Genomic DNA, 22533 nt, shown 5'->3' with positions numbered 1-22533 from the left:
ACCTTGTAAATAACTCATGAAAGACTAAAGTTGCGATAAAACCAAGCACACCCTTTGTTTTTCTTGTGAAATTAGCAATAAGTTTGATGTGTGACATGACCCTCTTCCCATTGAAAAGAATAAAGTTGGAACCAAAATGACCACCATGGTCACCACCCATCTTGAAAAGTTTTCCCCCTCCCATATACTAATGTGTCACAAACAGGAAGTTGATATCACCAACCATTCCCATTTTATGTTGGTGTATTTATATAAATGGCTCACACTGTATATTGATTTTTTTTTATTTTTATGTTTTATTCTATTTTTAAATATTTTTTCAATTATTTAAAAATATTTTTTTAATTCTTCCTAACATTTACACTTTGTCCCACTATGGGACAATCATTTTTTTGCTGACTGATCGCTTCTATAGCATCCTGATGAAACAGCATCTGCATGCCATAGAAGCTGTCAGCGCTGCACTGTGCATGATCAACAAGTTTCCCAGCTCTGGTAACCCACCATGGCAACAATCGGGACCCCACATTATGCTGCGGGGTCTCTGATATAAAGACAGAGGGGCTGTTAGCACTGCGTCGGCTCCCGGAATGCTGCGATCTTGTTTGATCACAGTATTTTGGGGGTTAAAGTGCCGGGAGCGTTCTGTGACCGCTCCTGGCACCTAATGCCGGGTTTCAGCTGTTAGAATCAGCTGACACCCGGCTGCGATCGGCCGCGTACTCCCCGTTAGCGCGGCCGATCTCGATGAAGTAATGATCCGTCCATGGTCAAATTGGCCCAGGGCACGAGGACGGAATATTACATCCGATGTCAGAAAGGGGTTAAACAAGGCTAAAGATCCTTCAGAGCCAACTTTAGAGTTTATTATATCTATTCTATCTATATCTGTATATAACATTGCTTTATTAGTTTGTAAACTAGTTTTAAATTACATAGTGAATTATAGTATGTAAAAGATGATGTTAAGAACACATTGCATATGCATGTCGCACAGATGTCATACGGATACTGGGGGAGAAAACAAATTGCACACTCGCATGGCATAAGTTCAGCCATACGGATTCCACTTGTCCAACTTTTCTGAAGCAACATCAGATCAATATTTTATACAGGAGTGTGAATGAGCCCTTATACCCAGTATACAGGACAGGAGAACCCGTACTGTGCAGTGTATATATACATGGAATAAGGGCTCATGCACACAAACATATAAATTGGGTGTGTGCTATCCGATATTTTATTTTTATCAGATTTTTTCTTTTATCAGATACTATTGAATGAGGAAGTACAATATTTTTTTCCCATACTGACTCGGTATGAGAAAAAAAGCTCAATATATAAATATTACCCACTATGTTAACACCGCACTATAGCTATATACATGACACAGGACAGGATACACCTAGAATGGTGTATATACGGCTACATCACATAGGAGACGCCGAGACTGCTGTGTATACATATTACACACACAATAATGGCCTAAAGTGTTGGAACCCTTGAAATTGTTCCAGAAACTGAAGTTTTGACAAAATTGTTGGCACCCTCATCTTAATACTTGGTTGCACACCCTTTGGAAACAATAACTGCAATCAGTGGCTTCCCATAACCATCAAGAGCTTCTTACACCTCTCAACTTGAATTTTGGACCACTCTTTCATGCAAAAATCCTGACAGGGCGCAGTCCATAAAGCATAGCTTTTTGCTAAATAAAAGTATTTAGAAAACTGTTTATTATTTGTGTATTTATTTATTTTATTACATTTCTCGGAGAACCCCTTTAAGGCCAAAACCAGTTGTGCCCATAAGTCGTGAGAAGCCTATTTCATGTATAGAGCATCGGCTGTAGGTGGCTGCCGGTTATGAGGTCACGGAATGTTGTGACATCACGATGACATAGAATGAACTGCCGAACGGAACTTCTCTGAGGGTTTCAGTTAGTGGAGTGTGAGTAACATCATTTATATTAGCTCCTGATTTATGTCCTATTATATCCCATGTGTCTGTGACTCTCGCTCCTGATTTATGTCCTATTATATCCCATGTGTCTGTGACTCTCGCTCCTCATTCTCTAATATCTCAACTTTATTTTTTGCTAATGTTTAAACTGTGTCATCTATGTAACCGGCCTTCTCTCTTTGTATCCTCCACCATCCATGTGAACACTACAGTGCAATGTATAGATTAGGCATAATTAGGAATATAGAAATAACTGCCATAAATATTTAATTTTTACCATTTTGTAACAGTTACATAACATTTAGAGGGTCTAAGGGGTAACGTTGTCCCTTGTGGAGGCGCCAAGTTGGTGTGGGGAGACTTATAGGCCAAGTGATGCTCCTCTGGGAATTTTAATATGCAGGGTGCCTGTTCAGAGGAGGAGGACAAGAGCTCTAGCGCCACCTATTGACGATAGCTTTGTGCTAATAAGGAGTAAAAAATCCAAAGTATTGATTGTAAATGCAGCTTCTGGTTTGGTTTCCTATCCAAAGTCATGTGCCAAGGCTCATGAAAGGTCCGATATTGACTTTTAGGATTGCCTCCTCTAATGGGTGGCTCTAGAGCTCCTGTCCTCTTCCTCTGTGAAGAGGCTATGTGCTTTATATTTAGGTGATTACATTAATAAAGTTTTGATTTAAGGTAAAGAATCTAAGAGGGTTGTACAAGATTTGAAAAATTCTGTCTCTTCAAAAAACAGCGCCACACCTGTCTGTTGGTTGTGTCCGGTATTACAGTTCAGCTCTATTCATCTCTATGAAGCCGAGTTACAATGCCAAACACAAGCCGTGGACAGGTGCAGCGCTGTTTTTAGAAGGAAGCAGTTATGTTTTTCCAGTCCTGCACAATCCCTTAAAACCCTATTTCATGGATATGGGATTGGTTGTAGGTTTTTGTCACTCCTGACAGTTACTGCTGTTACTGGGGATTAGTAATCCATGAAATGGGATGACATCACACAGTGACATCATGGTGCCTGCCGAGGGGACACTCACTAGAGGGCTGCAGTCGGGCGTAAAGTGGAAGGAAACGTTGAATTAGCCTCTTTTTTATGTCCTTTATTATGTTCTGATAGGTTCTCCTTTATCTATAGGTGTTAACCCTGTAATGTCAGGACATCACTTCCCTTTAATAATGGAATCGTTATGTAGTTAATCCCTGCAATTCTTTACAAATATCAAAACAGGAATGAAATACAATGTCTGCTATAATTCTTCTTTTTCTATTATTTTATAGTTTATGAGCGAGAATCTAGTGAGGAGAATGAGGTAAATGCTTACTTACCCTAAATCTGCAATTTCTCTGATAGACTGGAGCCCCTGGATGGCGGAGAGTCACCTTCCATGTCACCCGTAATCTCCTGCAATTCTGCTTCCCACAGGGAAACATTGCAGCTCCATGTCAGAATGACCGGGTGACTCTATTACCGCCGAGCATTAGCCGAAGGGCAAGTTCAGATGTGGCAGATTTAGTGTCCCATTTTTGGGAAATTCATTCATGGTGGGAGGAAATTGTGGGCCCCTTCACACGTCCATATAATACCAATACCGGAAAAAATAGTATCGGTGTCATCAGTGTTTTGCATCAGTGTGCCATCAGTGTGTCATCAGTGTACTGTCAGTGTGCCATCAGTGTACTGTCAGTGTGTCATCAGTGTACTGTCAGTGTTTCATCAGTGTAGTATCAGTGTGCCATCAGTGTACTGTCAGTGTAGTATCAGTGAGCCATTAGTGTGTCATCCTTGAGAAAGCTCACAGCGTTATTGTGTTATTAGAGTACACACTATTTAGAAACCAATTCTCCACCAATTGTGATATTTTACAAATTGTTAAAATATAAACTTTAATTAAATAGTATAAAAATGGAGTAATTACTCCCATATTACTCTAATTAGTGTTTTTTTGTATAAATATTTTTTTTAGTATTGCATTAAAGATTACATTTTAATGATTTGTAAAGTACCACAGTTGGCGATGACTTGGTGTCATTAGTGTGTCCCCAGTGTCACCCGAGTGCTATCAGTGTATCATCAATGATACGTCAGTGGGACACCCGTGTGCCATCCATGTGACATCCGTTTTTTTCCAGTATGGCTTTATAAAAATCAATTCCAAAGCTTCTATACTTGCAGTGTTAAATATACACGGACGGCACATGGATGACACATGGATGCCATTCGTGTGCTATATGTGTTGTACATGGACCCATAGACTGGTATTGGCCTCTGTCATCTGTGCTGCTGGTAAAACGCGGACATATGAGCAGCCCTATAGGTTGTAATGGGTACGCGTGGATATATGTCTCCAGTACGGGTGAAAACGGCTGCCAGACGCCCTGGAGACACGTACATGTGAACAGGGGCTTACACTACGCCAGGTTTCTGACATACAACAGTTGTACATTTTAGTGACCATTGATGATCTGTTATCAGCTATGGAGCAGATACAATAATTCCTAATTATCTTCCTTACTCTTCAGTAGGATGACGTTGGAAGAGGAGTACAAGGAGTACAAGGAGTTCCTGCATGAGCTGTATGTATATCATATAACTGGGATTATTGATCCTCCTGGACTCTCCCTGTAATGATCCACCACAGAGATGTTCCCTATGAGTCTGCATTGGTTATATTAAGGCTCAATAGTATCATTCCTCTTCCTACCATCATGGTGACTGTGTATGTGTAATATTATTCATTCTGTTTTCTTTTTCTTTAATAGATGGAGAGTCAGCATAGAGCTATGGGAGGTAGAATTCGAGTATGTATCTTATTATATCTTCCACATTCATATAGGAGTAGTATGTGTCCCAATAAGGGGAGGATTCCATGGTGGTGATATCATGGCGTTACTGCTCCCACTCAGGGGCATTTACACTGTTTCCATAAGAAGGATGACATTGCTTTCAATAATAAAGAACTTAGACCCAAATTAATTCTTCATACTGTTCCTCATCCCTTTTATTCGTAGAATAACAATACGGTCAGGAGCCAATTACAGTAATGCCCCAAATTTATCCGGACTCTTGACCAACCAAATGTTGTCTTGGAGCCTGAGATTAAAGGATCATCCTTCTGTGTAGCACAATCTATGTGATGGCAGAGCTGGAGAGATTCTGGAGGTTATGTCCATGCTGTTATCTGGGGGACAGGTTATATACATCGTGGCCCAGATTCATCACCACCTTTGTGTCCACTTTATGTCTACTTTTGTGTGTTGGCACCTTTTTTTGTTGTTTTTTACCCTTTTCATTATTTGCACCTTTTTTAAGTCAATTTTACATGTGCTCGCCTTTTTTCTAATTTTTGCTGCTTTGTGGCTGTTTTTTAACAATTCCAGATATTTTCACCTGATTTGGCACAGATTCTCTCTAGTCTCCTTCTTCCTCCCTCTGGTGTGTTTTTCAGTACTCCAAAATATGAGACCAAACATCACAAACGGAGTTCAAAAGACGAAAAAAGCCTATTTTTTACTTTGCGACAAATTCATGAATCAAGCACATTATTTTGATGAATTCTGTGCCAAAACAGCAACAAATACCACAAGACATATAAGGAAAGTGACTTATAAAAAGCCGCAGATGATGAGCCAGTGTGTTATGATTCTAACCAGAGCTGTATGTTCTATTATAGGAAAAACAAATTTGGAAGAGCATCCCGCGCGCCTACCCTGGAGACCATCTTGTAAGTTGGTATTATAAACAGAGTCATATTTCTGAGCTGTTCCCTCAGATATACTATTGCCATAATCAATGTACTGTATCTACAAGGGGAAATGATGTAAGAAAGAGTTGGAAATTCATGAGGATTTCACATCCCCTCATTGTCACTGTGCCACCATCAGCAGACACAGGCACGCTCATGTATAAATACTCTTCTAACACAAAGTATCAGTGTGACCCTTCACAGCCAATCAGAATCCAGATTTCAACATCTCAATTTCCTTTAAAATGAAGAGCAGTGATCTGGTTGGTTGCTGTGAATGTGACGAGCGTCAGCTTACGCTGAGTCGTTTTTCCTTTTAGAGTGAACCCTCTGGGCCGTGGCACCCACCCACCTAGGGCGAGCGAACCTAGTGAGAACCCACCCCCTGTACAGGGAGTGTCAGGGGCAAGACCAAGGGGGTGAGCCACCACGGCTGCTGGACCAGTCGGCCGGCTCAGGGAGACACTATTGAGTGTCTAGCAACAGGACAAACAGGAAACGAAACATAAAGCGAAGTCACAGGATTTCATCAGCAAACGTGGTTACACATTTTAATCAGATACAAGGCAAAAACAGAGAATCAGATGCAGGGCACCAACGGTGAAACACGGCAAGGTGCGAGCAAGGGCACGCCTAAAGTTCAGACATAACACGTGCAGAAAACATACTGGAGGGCAGGGTACGTGTTAGGGATCACACGAGTTCCTAGGAGGGATGCGTGCTATGACACGCCAGGGTCCAAGACAAGGTGCGCGCCGAGAGACATGCCAGAGTCCAAGGCAGGGTGCGTGCAAGGAGACACGCCAGGATCCAAGACAGGGTGCGATGGCATCGGACTCCGGACTACTGGCAACGACCGACAGGATCCAGGCATCAGGCTACGGAAATCAGGCTGCAGTCATCTGGTTCCGGACCTCTGGCAGCGGTCGGCAGGTTTCGGGAATCCGGCAGGCAAGCCAGGGTTCAAGACAGGGTGCGTGCTTGGAGACACACCAGGGTTCATTCAAGGACGGAGGCCTGCGCATGCAAAGGGCACGCCAGGGACAGGTTTAAGGACAGAGGTCTGCGCGTGTAGAGGGACACGCCAGAGAAAGGTACAGAGCAGAGTCCTGCGCTTGCGAAGGAACACGCCAGAGTCAGGTTCACGGACGGAGACCTACGCATGCCGAGGGGCATGCCAGGGACAGAGTTTAAAAGCAGGGTCCTGCGCATGCAGAGAGGCATGCCAGGGTCAGGATTCAAGACATGGTACAGACTAGGACCTGTGCGTGCTAGAGGGCACGACGGTACATGGCAAAACCTGTGCGTACTTTTAGAGAAGCACGGGGAGGTATGCCAAGGGCAGGCGAGGACCTGCGCGTGCTATAGAGAGCACGTAGAGCACAGTGCAGAAACAGCGTGAAGTGCAAGGAAGCACAAAGAGCACGGCTGGGGCACTGGCTAGCTGATCGGTCTGCAGCACTAACAGGTGGGCAAGACTCCAGCGAACCCGGCTGAGGCATAGCAGGCGACACAGCTGTCACTGACCGACGAGCACGGCTGAGGCACAAGCAGGCGGGCACGACTAGGGCGGGCACGGCTGAGGCACAAGCAGGAGGCTAGGAAGGCCAGGTGCATTCAAAGGGCACACGAAGCAACAAATCAAGGCAAAGCAAGAAACAAGACAAGGCTAGGCGAGAAACAAGGCAAGACAGGGTGCGGAACATAGGCAGAAACAGAGCCAGGTCAGAGCAAGAACAGAGCTAGCAGCGGAGCGTAGGCCGAAGCCCAGAGCCGGGCCAAGGCAGAGCCTTGGGACTAGCGTGGAAATGTGCAAGAGAGCACCAAAGGGCAGAGTACGGAAAACCAGGCAGAGACAAGAAACATGAGAAGTACTACAAGGCTCAGAATAGCAAAGACCAGACATGGCAAAACAGGCTAAAGCAGAGAACAGCGGAGGTACTACAAGGCAAGGCAAGGACAAACATGGCACAAGAGACAACACAAGACATGGCACGAGACAGGAGTCAGAGTACAAGCACAGAGCGTGTGCAGAGACGCACGACAGAGCAAAGTGTAGGGGCACAGAATACAGGAGAGACCCAGCAGGCCAAGCAGCCATGCAGGGAAGCAACACGATACTCAGGCCCTGACCATAGGGAGGGGCGGTCTGATATAGCACCATAGCACCAGTACTTCCGGGTCAGGACCTGGGAGGAACTTTGTGTTCAGATCCTCCAGGATCATAGAGTGCATCGCTAGAACAGCCTGGGTAGGACCATAGAGGAGGTCACATGATCAGAGGTTTCCAGGAATACAGCGGATTGCAGAATCAGAGCAGGGCTGGAACATAGAAGTCACATGATTAGGTGTTCCAGGAATACAGCGGATTGCAGAACCAGACAGAGATGGATGGTTACCCAGCAACAGCCATGAGGTAAGGTGCGCGTGCACATTGCTCCAGGCATCTTGCGGCATGACAGACATGGCGGACAGTAACACGGACACTTTTTCTTAGAGAGATTTTAACGGATCATGCCTGGGAGTTTTATGAAACCATTTATGTCCTCCATACACAGTCTACTATAAATTGCAGCCTTCATTCTGCTAATAGTTGGCAACTGGAGGATAACAGTGACGATGGATAGAAATTCAGAAGTTTTTAGAGAAATTTCTCCTATAAAATGAGTAATTGTAACAACAATGGCAGTTTACGAGAATTGCTAAATAATGTCTATGTTATATATCCAATAGTGAGGAAGAGGAGAAGGAAGAAGAGAAGGAGGATGACGAGGAGGAGGAGGATGACGAGGAGGAGGAGGAGAAGGAGGATGACGAGGAGAAGAAGGAGGATGACGAGGAGGAGGAGGATGACGAGGAGGAGAAGGAGGATGACGAGGAGGAGAAGGAGGATGACGAGGAGGAGAAGGAGGATGACGAGGAGGAGAAAGAGGATGACGAGGAGGAGGAAGAGGATGACGAGGAGGAGAAGGAGAAGGAGGAGGAGGAGAAGGAGGAGGAGGAGAAGGAGGAGGACGAGGAGGAGGACGAGGAGGAGGAGAAGGAGGATGACAAGGAGGGCGAGGAGGATGACGAGGAGGAGGAGGACGAGGAGGAGGAGGATGACGAGGAGGAGGAGGATGATGAGGAGGAGGAGGAGGAGAAGGAGGATGACGAGAAGGAGGATGACGAGGAGGAGGATGACGAGGAGGAGAATGACGAGGAGGAGGATGACGAGGAGGAGGATGACGAGGAGAAGGAGGATGACGAGGAGGAGAAGGAGGATGACGAGGAGGAGGAGGATGACGAGAAGGAGGAGGAGGATGACAAGGAGGAGGAGGAGGAGAAGGAGGATGACGAGGAGGAGGACGAGGAAGAGAAGAAGGATGACGAGGAGGAGGAGAAGGAGGATGACGAGGAGGAGGAGAAGGAGGATGACGAGGAGGAGGAGAAGGAGGATGACGAGGAGGAGGAGGAGAAGGATGATGACGAGGAGGAGGAGGACGAGGAGGAGAAGGAGGATGACGAGGAGGAGGAGGAGAAGGAGGATGACGAGGAGGAGGAGGAGGAGGAGGAGGATGACGAGGAGGAGGAGAAGGAGGATGACGAGGAGGAGGAGAAAGAGGAGGAAAAGGAGGAAGAAGAGGTGGATAAGTTTAATGCCACATCAGAAGGCAGCAATGAGGATATCAGCTTGTAAGTAGACAGATAGTGAGATTATAATGTATTCGCCAACACTCCCAGAACATCTCCGAGTCTCCTGGAAATAAATGTACTCAAGAATACATGGATAGCAGTTATATCCAGTCAGATAACTTTATCCATAGGCTTCCTAAGCATTAATTCTTGGCAGGTTGTTAAAAATGGGGGCATCCCATTCCATATTTTTTAATTATTTTTTGAAATGCCGTTGGGACCCCTCTATTGTTGATAACCAGCTTTGCTAAAGCTGACAGCTAAATGTTGCAGCTCGCAGCTGTCAGTTTTACCATACTGGTAATCAAAAATAGAAAGACTTCACGTCATTTTTTTTTTAAAATTGTATTTATAGTGCAGGCACTGACTGATGAATACTCCCATCAACGACACCTGATCTCGCTGTTATTAGCGGCAGCAGGCGTAGGCTGCTGGGAATAGTACTCTCTAATCAGCCGACGCCTCTATGAACAGAGGTAAACTTTCATAGATGGTGTTGGAAACCGCAGCTCTCTGACTGTCATTTGCTGTGCTGTGCTGCAAATGACAGCATGGCAAACAATGGGTGTTCGGGCATACCATGCATCTGAATGGGGTCTAGGTTCGGTTTCGGGTACTATTCTGGTACCCAAACCGAGCTTTTTTTTTTTTAAACCGTTTGGCATAACACGCAGGACCCAAACATCCAGAGGTTCATCCATCACTAATTGTGACATTATCATAGGACATTACACAGGACAATATCACTGTATAAATTCTCATAGACTGATCAGAATGATGATGTGAATTGTATGAGTCTCAATTTGTTTGTTTGGATTTTTTAAGACACAAACATAAATGGTGGATGCCAAAATGCTATAGAAGAAAGAACCAGACCACTGTCAAAAACATGTAAGTATTTAACCCTTCCCACAAATGGATGTGCCCTTATGTCCTAAACGCTGTCTTCTAGATGCAAAATTATACAATGATTTGTCCTGGTAGTTACACAGGCAGATCAGTCCGCTTGCAAGTGCATGTGAAATGTATTCAATGAGCTAATAATTAGCAATCTATATGATGTGGTGAAGTATATGAGACAGGGCATACATTATGTTTATTATCTGTATCCCTATGATGCTAGGATTTGTTCCTGATTATTATATTTATATATTTATTTGTGATCACTTTTTCCTTTTCTCCAGCAGCAAAAGTGATAAAAAAGAAACAGAGAGACGTCCAACAAAGTAAGGAAAAGCTTCCCCCATTGTTGTATGTGACATGTTGTTACACTAAGGCCCATAATATGGGTAGATATACTTTGTGTCTTCCCTTTATACTATATTGTACAGTATATTTTTAATGGAAGATACCAACACCTTCCCTTCCTTTCTTCTCCATTCTATACAGCTGGCTCCTCCGAGCTTTTACCTGCTGCTTCAGCAGAGCGGGAACACAATAAATAAAACGTAAGTAGAATTTTTTTATTGAAAGATTTACAAACTCTAAGCGGTATCATCAGTTTGCTATATATAGAAAAAGAAAGAGGGGAGACACAAAGCGCAATAGGGTCTTATCCCACGTATCACAAAGATGAAACACCAAGAAAACTGCTCACCTGGTGCAGGTGAATACAGGCATGTAAAGATGGCGGCTGCCGCAGATCCACAGCTCGATCCACGACCTTATGAAGAGATATGCTTAGTAGGAAGTGTGGATTATCTCCGCGCTGCCGCAATAGATTAATTCCAGAAATTATTGAAATATTCCAGTGGCTTATTCAACGCATTTCGGTGTTCCAATGACCCCTTCGTCAGGAAATACCACATACAATATGAAGAGACAAGGTGCTTGCAAGGTTTAAGCACATGCTAAATTCAAAAATGGCGCCTAACGATCAAATGACGCATGATGTCAGAGTTCATGGTTGACAAAAGGTTAACACGTCTTTATCGGTATAGAATTAAACATATACATTAAGGATCCCTTTCTTAATCATCAATTCATTTCTATTCACAGATTAACGGGTAACAACTGAAAAATTATTTAAAGAAAAAAATGAAGAAATGAATGAGTGGATCCCAGCTTTATTCAAAAGAGAAGATATGGACGAGAACCTGCGGAGCAGAAACACATTAAAAAATTAATAAATATTTAAAAAATCTAAGTGAACTGTGTCCATTAATAATTATGAATATAAAGTGATCGCTTTTACCATGTAAAATAAATCAATTTCCCAGTACAAACAATATAAAAAAGAGGAAGACAAGATAAAAAGGGGAGGGGGATTTTTTCTGTTCGAAGCTCTAGAGCAGGGTTCCCCAACTCCAGTCCTCAAGGCCCACCGACAGATCATGTTTTCAGGATTTCCTTTGTATTGCACAGGTGAAGCAATTATGACCTGGGCAATACTAATGAAATCCTGAAAACATGATCTGTTGGTGGGCCTTGAGGACTGGAGTTGGAGAACCCTGCTCTAGAGTGAGGGAAAGTCGCAAGACATCGCAAACTCCCAGACTGGGGCCGATATTATGCCGAGATCATATCCAAGGAGAAACCCATCATCACTTATTGTTGAAAAAAAGTCATAATTAAAAAGTATAAATAATATGCGTGTGAGTATACAAAGATGGATTTGTCAGACAGAAATGACATCGCTGTCGACGTACTGACATGCAGATATTTATAACTGTGAAAGCATTTCAAAAGAGAAAACTTATTCTTTAAAAACAATAAAAAATATATATATATGATGTCATAGTAAAGGACTATCAGTAATTAGAAGACAAAAAAAAAATATCCGTATGGAAATGAATCTATATCTAAGGTTACATTCAAAAAGCAAATTTTAGAGAAGAGAAGGATAATTCAATATTATAACTGAGAATTTCGTCAGAGATAATTTTGATATATAGAAAGGGAATATGAAAACATAAATTATACCATTCAGCCATTTGTAATAGAGGGGAATATTTTAAAAGAGGATATTGTAGATTATTATAGAAAGGATCATTTTTTGGGGGTAAAAATGACCTTTTAAAGGGGAAGAGGAGATTGTCAGTTCAAAAAATAGGCGTCAGAGGGAATATATCCATTTGAGCGCCGAAGAAGAAAGCCAGGACCCATCGATGGCTCAGAAGAACCACCGCAGGAACACCGCAAGTTCGCGTCCTGGACAAAGACACCAGCAGTAACTAATATACAGTCAAAAATAGCATAAAATAAGATACATTACGAATCCAATGGTCCTCCTACAGAACCCGAGCCGAGGCACAACACAAAAACACAATTTAGGAAATAATCGCTATGCAGATTCCACAAGTAAAAAAAAGTGAAATTATATAGTTATACAACAAAACAAAACCCTCAGTACTCCAACTGGAGATGCATATAAATAAATATAAAATATTTGACACGTTTCTCTTCTAATATCCCAGCCCCATCACCATGTATCCCCAACCTGCACAAACCCCTCATCCTGCTGAGCCGCTGCTGCCATATGTGTCCCTATTACTGTACCTGATACCCCAATGCTGAGCCGCTGCTGCCGTATGTGTCCCTATTACTGCACCTGATACCCCAATGCTGAGCCACTGCTGCCGTATGTGTCCTTATTACTGCACCTCATACCCCAATGCTGAGCCGCTGCTGCCGTATGTGTCCTTATTAGTGCACCTGATATCCCAATGCTGAGCCGCTGCTGCCGTATGTGTCCCTATTACTGCAGCTGATACCCCAATGCTGAGCCTCTGCTGCTGTACGTGTCCCTATTATTGCACCTATTGTGTGGTTCTGTGTGCCCTCTAAATTCTAAAGCATCCCTCTATAATACAGTAATGCCGGGTGCAAGTGACTGAGAAAACAGTGCGCACATTTTGTCCCCTAGAATGTAATAATGCACTCTGTGTGCCCCGATTGACAGTCACAGTAACCTGAGTTCCCCTATAACAATAAGTGCCCACTTTACATTTAATAATGTCCTGAGTATCCCCCTTGTATCGCTCCCCTATACACAGTATAATGCCCCCTCACTGTATATATACTGACCCCTTAGTATCCCCCAATGATGGCTCCAACACTGTATGATGGTCCCCTCACTGTAAAATCCACATTGTATGATGTCCCCCTTACTGTAATCTACACACTGTATGATGGCCCCCTAGACAGCCTCCATATAGTATAACACACCAGAGAGTCCTCAATATACCTAGTATATAGTATATTGCAGCCCCCAATAAGCAGACTGTAAAATAAGGCAACACTCCCCCATAATAATAATAATACATTTTATTTCTATAGCGCCAACATATTCCGCAGCACTTTACATTTCAGAGGAGACTTGTACAGACGATAGACATTACAGCATAACAATAATCACATAGATCATAACAGATACCAAGAGGAATGAGGGCCCTGCTCGCAAGCTTACAATCTATGAGGAAAAAGGTAGACACGAAAGGTGTGTGGTAACAGTTGCCCTGATTGTTTGGACCAGCCATAATGTTAAGTGTGTAACAGTACAGACACAGAGGGCTAATAGATGCATAAAGCATGTGGGAACATGATGCATGGAACCTGGTTATGGTAAAACTTTTGGCTGTGCCACACAGGGATAGGTTAACATGTTGAGGCGGTAGGCCAATCTGAATAAATGCGTTTACAGGGCACGCTTAAAATTGTAGGGATTAGGGACTAATCGTATTGACCTGGGAAGTGCATTCCAAAGAATTGGCGCAGCACGTGTATAGTCTTGGAGACGGGAGTGGGAGGTTCTGATTATCGAGGATGCTAACCTCAGGACATCAGCAGAATGGAGGGCGTGGGTAGGGTGGTATACTGAAACAAGGGAGGAGATGTAGGGTGGTGCTGAGCCATGGAGGGCTTTGCGGGTGAGGGTAATAAGTTTGTACAGATTCTGGAGTGGATGGGTAGCCAGTGTAATGACTGGCACAAGGTAGAGGCATTGGTCTAACGATTGGCGAGGAATATGATCCTGGCTGCAGCATTCAAGACAGATTGTAGGGGGGAGTTTGGTAAGAGAGAGACTGATTAGAAGAGAGTTACAATTGTCCAGACGAGAATGAATACGAGAAACAGTAAGAGTTTTTGCGGAGTCAAAAGTAAGAAATGGTCGAATTCTAGAAATGTTTTTGAGATGTAGATAACAAGAGCGAGCCAGTGATCAGATGTGGGGAGCAAAGGAAAGCTCGGAGTCAAGTATGACCCCAAGACAGCAGGCATGTTGCTGGGGAGTAATAGTGGAACCACACACGGAAATGGCAATGTCGGGTATAGGTACATTAGTAGCGGGAGGAAACACAAGCAGTTCAGTCTTTGACAGGTTCAGTTTCAGATATAGTGAGGACATGATGTTAGACACAGCATTTAGACAATCGCTGGTGTTTTCTAGAAAGGCAGGAGAAGCGTATAATTGGGTGTCATCAGCATAGAGATGGTACTGGAAACCAAATCTACTGATTTTTTCACCAATAGGGGCAGTGTACAAAGAGTAGAGGATGGGGCCTAGGACTGATCCTCAAGGAACCCCAACAGAAAGGGAAAGATGAGAGGAGGAACCAGCAAAAGATAGAGTAAAGGAGCGGTCAGAGAGATAGGAGGAGAACCAGGAGAGAACGGTGTCCTTGAGGCCAATGCAACGGAGCATAGTGAGGAGGAGCTGATGATCCACAGCGTTGAATGCTGCAGAGAGATCCAAGAGAATTAGCATAGAGTAATGACCATTTGATTTAGCTGTTAGTAGATCATTAGAGACTTTAGTGAGGGTAGTTTCAGTAGAGTGTAAAGAGCAGAAACCGGATTGGAGAGGGTCGAGAAGAAAGTTATCAGAGAGATAGCGGATAAGACGAGAGTGGACCAGGCGTTCCAGGAGTTTAGAGATGAAGGGAAGATTAGAGACAGGTCTATAGATAGCGGCACAGTTTTGGTCGAGGGATGATCTTTTAAGTAGTGGATGTATGATGGCATGCTTAAATGAGGAGGGAAAGATACCAGAAGAGAGAGAGAGGTTAAATAGTTTAGTTAGGTGAGTGGTGACAGCAGGGGAAAGGGAATGGAGGAGATGTGATGGAAATGGGTCACTGGTACAAGTGGTTGGGCGAGAAGATGCAAGGAGCCTGCTTACTTCTTCTGTGACTGGTTCAAAATCAGAGAGTGAGCTAGATGCAGTGGGGGATGGAGGACAGTGCATGGTATGAGGTGATTGGGAGATAATTTCCTGTCGGATCTGCTCAATTTTTTCTTTGAAATAATTGGCCAGATCGTCAGCTCGAAGCTCCGTGGTTGGGGCCTGTACTCTTGGGTTGAGTAGAGAATGAAAAGTGTCAAAGAGAAGTTTAGGGTTATTGGACAGTGAGGTGACGAGGGTGTTGAAATAGGTTTGTTTGGAGAGGTGAAGGGCAGTGTTGTATGTTCTAAGCATAAACTTATAATGGATGAAATCTTTGTGTAGATTGGATTTTTTCCACAGACGTTTGGCGCACCTGGAGCACCGCTGCAGGAAACGTGTTTGCAGGGTGTGCCAGGGTTGTCGCCATCTGTGTTGTGGTGTTCTATGTATAGAGGGTGCAAATTTATCCAGGGCACTTTGAAGTTTTTCATTGTAATGCTTCAATGCAGAATCAGGACATGAGAGGGAGGAGATGGGGGCCAATGAAGACTGCAAGTTCTTCATAAGTTTCTGGGTGTTAATGGCCTGTATGTTTCTATAAGTATGGACAGTGGGGGTGACATGAGTGGCCTGGCAGTTCTTGATAGAGAATGAAAGAAGGTTGTGGTCAGAGAGAGGGAGAGGGGAGTTTACAAAATCATCCACTGCACAAAGCCGAAAAGACCAAGTCGAGGGAGTTTCCGTCTTCATGCATTGGAGAATTAGTAAGCTGCAAAAGGCCAAACGAGGAGGTTAGAGATAAAAGGTGAGTAGCAGATGGGGAGAGGGGAAGAGCAATGGGGATGTTGAAATCGCCCATTATGAGGGTAGGGATGTCACAGGAGAGAACATGTGGAAGCCAAGTGCCAAAATGATCCAGGAACTGATGGGAGGGGCCGGAAGGACGATATACCACCGCCACTTGCATGGAGAAGGGGGTGTAGAATCTGACGGCATGGACCTCAAAAGAAGGGAAGACAAGTAAGGGTACTTGAGAAATAACCTGAAAGGTACATTTGGGTGATAGGAGCAGAACAACGCCTCCACCTGCTCTATTGTCTGATCTTGGAGTATGAGAGAAGTGTAGTCCATCATATGAAAGAGCAGCAGCAGCGGTAGTGTCTGACTGCTGGATCCAGGTTTCAGTAAGAGCCAGAAGGTTAAGAGAATTAGAAAGGAAGAAGTCATGGATGAAGGAGAGTTTGTTACACACTGAGTGAGAATTCCAAAGGGCACAATTAAGAGACAGATGGCATGCAGGGAAAATTAATAACATTAGAGGGGCTTCTGAGTGTAGCAGTTGGGGGGTTTGACTTTATATAACATGGGGGCCAGGGTTGGAAGCAATGTCTCCTGCGACTAGGAGGAGGAGGATAGAAAGAGTGAGCAGATGGTTAAGTGATTTGTGAGAGCGTCTCTGATGTTGAATGGTAGGACTGAATGGATCTGTGCAATTTAGCAATGTGAAAAGAGCGTGAGTGCTATACATAGGAGAGGAAAGGAGTGAGGGGCCGATATGGATGGAGTGTAGAGAGTTAATGCCATGGCGGTGGATGTGTGTGAATGCAGCGGCCAGGATATAAATTACACAATTGCATATGGTATATATTTGTTGTAATCCAAAGGTACAGGAAATAGATGTCTTTAAATCTCTTACCTGTCTCCTACCCTGTCTAACTGACATGTTATAACTGCCTCATACTTTGATCAAATGTACTTCGATTAAATGTGCATAAATGCCCCCTGCATAAATGCCTTCCCCAAGCTATGTCTGAATACAGTTGTGGCCAAAAGTATTGACACCCCTGCAATTCTGTCAGATAATACTCAGTTTCTTCCTGAAAATGATTGCAAACACAAATTTTTTGGTATTATTATCGTCATTTAATTTGTCTTAAATGAAAAAACACAAAAAAGAATGAAGCAAAAAGCAAAACATTGATCATTTCACACAAAACTCCAAAAATGGGCCAGACAAAAGTATTGGCACCCTCAGCCTAATACTTGGTTGCAGAACCTTTAGCCAAAATAACTGTGAGGAACTGCTTCCGGTAACCATCAATGAGTTTCTTACAATGCTCTGCTGGAATTTTAGACCATTCTTCTTTGGCAAACTGCTCCAGGTCCCTGATATTTGAAGGGTCCCTTCTCCAAACTGCCATTTTTAGATCTCTCCACAGGTGTTCTATGGGATTCAGGTCTGGACTCATTGCTGGCCACCTTAGAAGTCTTCAGTGCTTTCTCTCAAACCATTTTCTAGTGCTTTTTGAAGTGTGTTTTGGGTCATTGTCCTTCTGGAAGACCCATGACCTCTGAGGGAGACCCAGCTTTCTCACACTGGGCCCTAGATTATGCTGCAAAATTTGTTGATAGTCTTCAGACTTCATAATGCCATGCACACGGTCAAGCAGTCCAGTTCCAGAGGCAGCAAAGCAACCCCAAAACATCAGGGAACCTCCACCATGTTTGACTGTAGGGACCGTGTTCTTTTCTTTGAATGCCTCTTTTTTTCTCCTGTAAACTCTATGTTGATGCCTTTGCCCAAAAAGCTCTACTTTTGTCTCATCTGACCAGAGAACATTCTTCCAAAATGTTTTAGGCTTTTTCAGGTAAGTTTTGGCAAACTCCAGCCTGGCTTTTTTATGTCTCGGGGTATGAAGTGGGGTCTTCCTGGGTCTCCTACCATACAGTCCCTTTTCATTCAGACGCCGACGGATAGTATGGGTTGACATTGTTGTACCCTCGGACTGCAGGGCAGCTTGATCTTGTTTGGATGTTAGTTGAGGTTCTTTATCCAACATCCACACAATCTTGCGTTGAAATCTCTTGTCAATTTTTCCTTTCCGTCCACATCTAGGGAGGTTAGCCACAGTGCCATGGGCTTTAAACTTCTTGATGACACTGCGCACGGTAGACACAGGAACATTCAGGTCTTTGGAGATGGACTTGTAGTCTTGAGATTGCTCATGCTTCCTAACAATTTGGTTTCTCAAGTCCTCAGACAGTTCTTTGGTCTTCTTTCTTTTCTCCATGCTCAATGTGGTACACATAAGGACACAGGACAGAGGTTGAGTCAACTTTAATCCATGTCAACTGGCTGCAAGTGTGATTTAGTTATTGCCAACACCTGTTAGGTGCCACAGGTAAGTTACAGGTGCTGTTAATTACCCAAATTAGAGAAGCATCACATGATTTTTCAAACAGTGCCAATACTTTTGTCCACCCTCTTTTTTATGTTTGGTGTGGAATTATATCCAATTTGGCTTTAGGACAATTCTTTTTGTGTTTATTCAATTAAGACAAATTAAATGAAGATAATAATACCAACGAATTTGTGTTTGCAATCATTTTCAGGAAGAAACTGAGAATTATCTGACAGAATTGCAGGGGTGTCAATACTTTTGGACACAACCGTATATAGGCGGCTAAGGCTTAGATTTTTTTTTTTTTTGCTCTCTCTTCTCGCTAATTAATCAAACTAAACTAAGACAGCAGGGCACAATAAATGTTGGGTTCAGATAAACCAATGTCCAGGCCTACATGCATCATAAACCACTTAGAAAAGTTTCTTGACCTCACAGCATAAGGGGACAAGCAGAGTAAGTTGAAATAATTATACACCAGATATAAGCTTGCATAGTTGCAAACACATATGTAGCATTCAGGATTAACTGCTTGCTGACATTGAATGGAGTGTAGACACACAGGAGTTGATTCAGAGCAGAGATTGAAAAAGCTGGTTACCTGTATGAAGAGACTAGAGATGCGTGTCACATTCATCCATGTTATAACTGCCTCATACTTTGATCAAATGTGCTTCGTACATAGGCAAACTGTAGTATCAGGTAGCCCCCCCATCCCCTATAGGCAGACTGTAGTATAAGGCAGCACCCCTCATCTCCTATAGGCAGACTGCAATATAAGGCAGCCCCCCCATCCCCTATAGGCAGACTGTAGTATAAGGCAGCCTCCCATCCCCTATAGACAGACTGTAGTATAAGGCAGCCTCCCAATCCCCAATAGGTAGACTATAGTATAAGGCAGCCTCCCAATCCCCTATAGGCAGACTATAGTATAAGGCTGCCTCCCCATTCCCTATAGTAAAATAGTAACATAGTTTTGAAGGCTGAAGGAAGACCTTATGTCCATCTAGTTCAGCCTATTTTTAGTGCAGCTGTTCTGCATTGTTGATCCTGGGGAAGGCAAAAAACCCACAGAGTAGAAGCCAATTTTCTCCATAGGGAAAAAAATTCCTTCCCGACTCCTAAGCTGGGTCACCCATCTATCTATAATATTATGTTATTCGTAACCTATACTGTTACTCACAAGAAAAGCATCCATTCCTTTCTTAAATTCATTCAGTGAGTTGGCCATCACCACTGTTAAATGTCACCTGCTTAACCCAGCAGGAAGTACGGTGGCGTCTAAAAATCACTAAAATTGACAAATCCCCGGGCCCGGATGGGATACACCCCCGAGTACTGCAGGAATTAAGCACAGTCATAGATATACCATTATTTTTAATCTTTAAAGATTCCATAATAACAGGGTCTGTACCACAGGACTGGCGTATAGCAAATGTGGTGCCAATATTCAAAAAGGGGACAAAAACTGAACTTGGAAATTATAGGCAGGTAAGTTTAACCTCAACTGTGGGTAAAATCCTGGAGGGTTTTCTAAGAGATACTATACTGGAGTATCTGGAGAAGAATAACCTCATGACCCAATATCAACATGGGTTTACAAGGGACCGTTCCTGTCAGACTAATCTGATAAGCTTTTATGAAGAGGTAAGTTCCGGACTGGACCAAGGGAATGCAGTGGATGTGGTGTACATGGACTTTTCAAAAGCTTTTGATACGGTGCCACACAAAAGGTTGATACATAAAATGAGAACAATGGGGATAGGGGAAAATATGTGTAGGTGGGTTAAGAGCTGGCTCAGGGATAGGAAACAAAGGGTGGTTATTAATGGAGCACACTCAGACTGGGTCACGGTTAGCAGTGGGGTACCACAGGGGTCAGTTTTGGGCCCGCTTCTTTTTAACATATTTATTAATGACCTTGTAGGGGGCATAGAGAGTAGAATTTCAATATTTGCAGATGACACTAAACTCTGCAGGGTAATCAATACAGAGGAGGACAATTTTATATTACAGGAGGATTTATGTAAACTAGAAGCTTGGGCTGATAAATGGCAAATGAGCTTTAATGGGGATAAATGTAAGGTCATGCACTTGGGTAGAACGAACAAGATGTATAATTATGTGCTTAATTGTAAAACACTGGGCAAAACAGTCACTGAAAAAGACCTGGGTGTATGGGTGGACGACAAACTCACATTTAGCGGCCAGTGTCAGGCAGCTGCTGCAAAGGCAAATAAAATAATGGGATGCATTAAAAGAGGCATAGATGCTCATGAGGAGAACATAATTTTACCTCTATATAAGTCACTAGTGCGACCACACTTAGAATACTGTGTACAGTTCTGGTCTCCGGTGTATAAGAAAGACATAGCTGAACTGGAGCGGGTGCAGAGAAGAGCGACCAAGGTTATTAGGGAACTAGGGGGTCTGCAATACCAAGACAGGTTATTATATTTGGGGTTATTTAGTTTGGAGAATCGAAGGCTTAGGGGTGATCTTATTACAATGTATAAATATATGCGGGGACAATACCAAGAGCTTTCTAATGATCTTTTTACTCTTAGACCTGTGACGGGGACAAGGGGGCATCCTCTACTTCTGGAGGAAAGAAGGTTTAAGCATACTCACAGACGCGGATTCTTTACTGTAAGAGCAGTGAGACTATGGAACTCTCTGCCATATGATGTTGTAATGAGTGATTCCCTACTAAAATTTAAGAAGGGACTGGATGCCTTTCTTGAAAAGTATAATATTACAGGGTATATACACTAGTTTCCTTAATATTGCGTTGATCCAGGGAGCTAGTCTGATTGCCGTATGTGGAGTCAGGAAGGAATTTTTTTCCCCAATGTGAAGCTTACTTGTTGCCACATGGGTTTTTTTTGCCTTCCTCTGGATCAACATGTTAGGGCAAGTTAGGATAGGATATGGGTTGAACTAGATGGACTTAAAGTCTCCCTTCAACCTTAATAACTATGTTACTATGTTACTATGTATGTTACTTCCTCAGGAAGAGAATTCCAGAGCCTCACTGCTCTTACCGTGAAGAACCCTCTTCTATGCTGGTGCAGAAATTGTCTTTCCTCCAAACGAAGAGAATGCCCCTTGTTCTTGTCACAGTCCTTGGTACAAACAGTTCATTGTAGAGATCTCTGTATTGCCCTCTGATATACTTGTACTTGTACATATATATTAGGTCTCCCCTAAGTCTTCTCTTTTCTAGAGTAAATAGACCTAATTTTGATAACCTTTCTGGGTATTGTAGTGAATCAACTCCATTTATCATTTTAGTAGCCCGCCTTTGAACCCTTTCAAGTTCAGTAATGTCTTTCTTGGGCACCGGCATCCAAAATTGCACACAATACTCCAAGTGTGGTCTGACGAGTGATTTGTACAGAGGGAGAATTATGTTTTCATCTCGTGTCCCCAGACCTCTTCTAATGCATCCCATGACCCTATTTGCTTTGGTGGCAGCTGCCTGACACTGGGCACTCCAATTTAGCTTCTTATTGACTAAGATTCCTAAGTCTTTTTCCATGTCTGATTTCCCCAGCAGTTTCCCATTTAGTAAGTAATTGTAGCATCTGTTTCTCCTTCCCATGTGCATAACCTTACACTTATCTGTGTTAAACCTCATTTGCCATTTTTCAGCCCAATTCTCCAATTTACTCAAATCTGTCTGTAGTTGCAAACTGTCCTCCTTTGTGTTAACTACCTTACATAGTTTTGTATCATCTGCAAATACTGATATTTTACTGTGTAAGCCATCCACTAGATCATTAATAAATATATTAAATAGTAGGGGGCCCAATACAGACCCCTGTGGTACCCCACTAGTAACCCTGGACCAATCTGAGTATGCATC

General features: G+C 43.2%; 1 long non-coding RNA gene across 1 annotated transcript; it reads left to right on the top strand.

Moving 5' to 3' along the window:
* The first annotated feature begins 9909 nt into the window (after positions 1-9909).
* On the top strand, positions 9910-11510 carry LOC141095924 (uncharacterized). Its single transcript, XR_012233505.1, has 4 exons — positions 9910-10268; positions 10562-10603; positions 10767-10825; positions 11376-11510. It is a non-coding gene; the product is annotated as an uncharacterized lncRNA (long non-coding RNA).
* Positions 11511-22533: the final 11023 nt, after the last annotated feature.

Source organism: Dendrobates tinctorius, unplaced genomic scaffold (genome assembly GCF_039654945.1).
Source record: "Dendrobates tinctorius isolate UK_male_01 unplaced genomic scaffold, ASM3965494v1 ptg000070l, whole genome shotgun sequence".
Taxonomy (NCBI): domain Eukaryota; kingdom Metazoa; phylum Chordata; class Amphibia; order Anura; family Dendrobatidae; genus Dendrobates; species Dendrobates tinctorius.
This window is presented reverse-complemented; position numbering and strand designations above follow the sequence as displayed.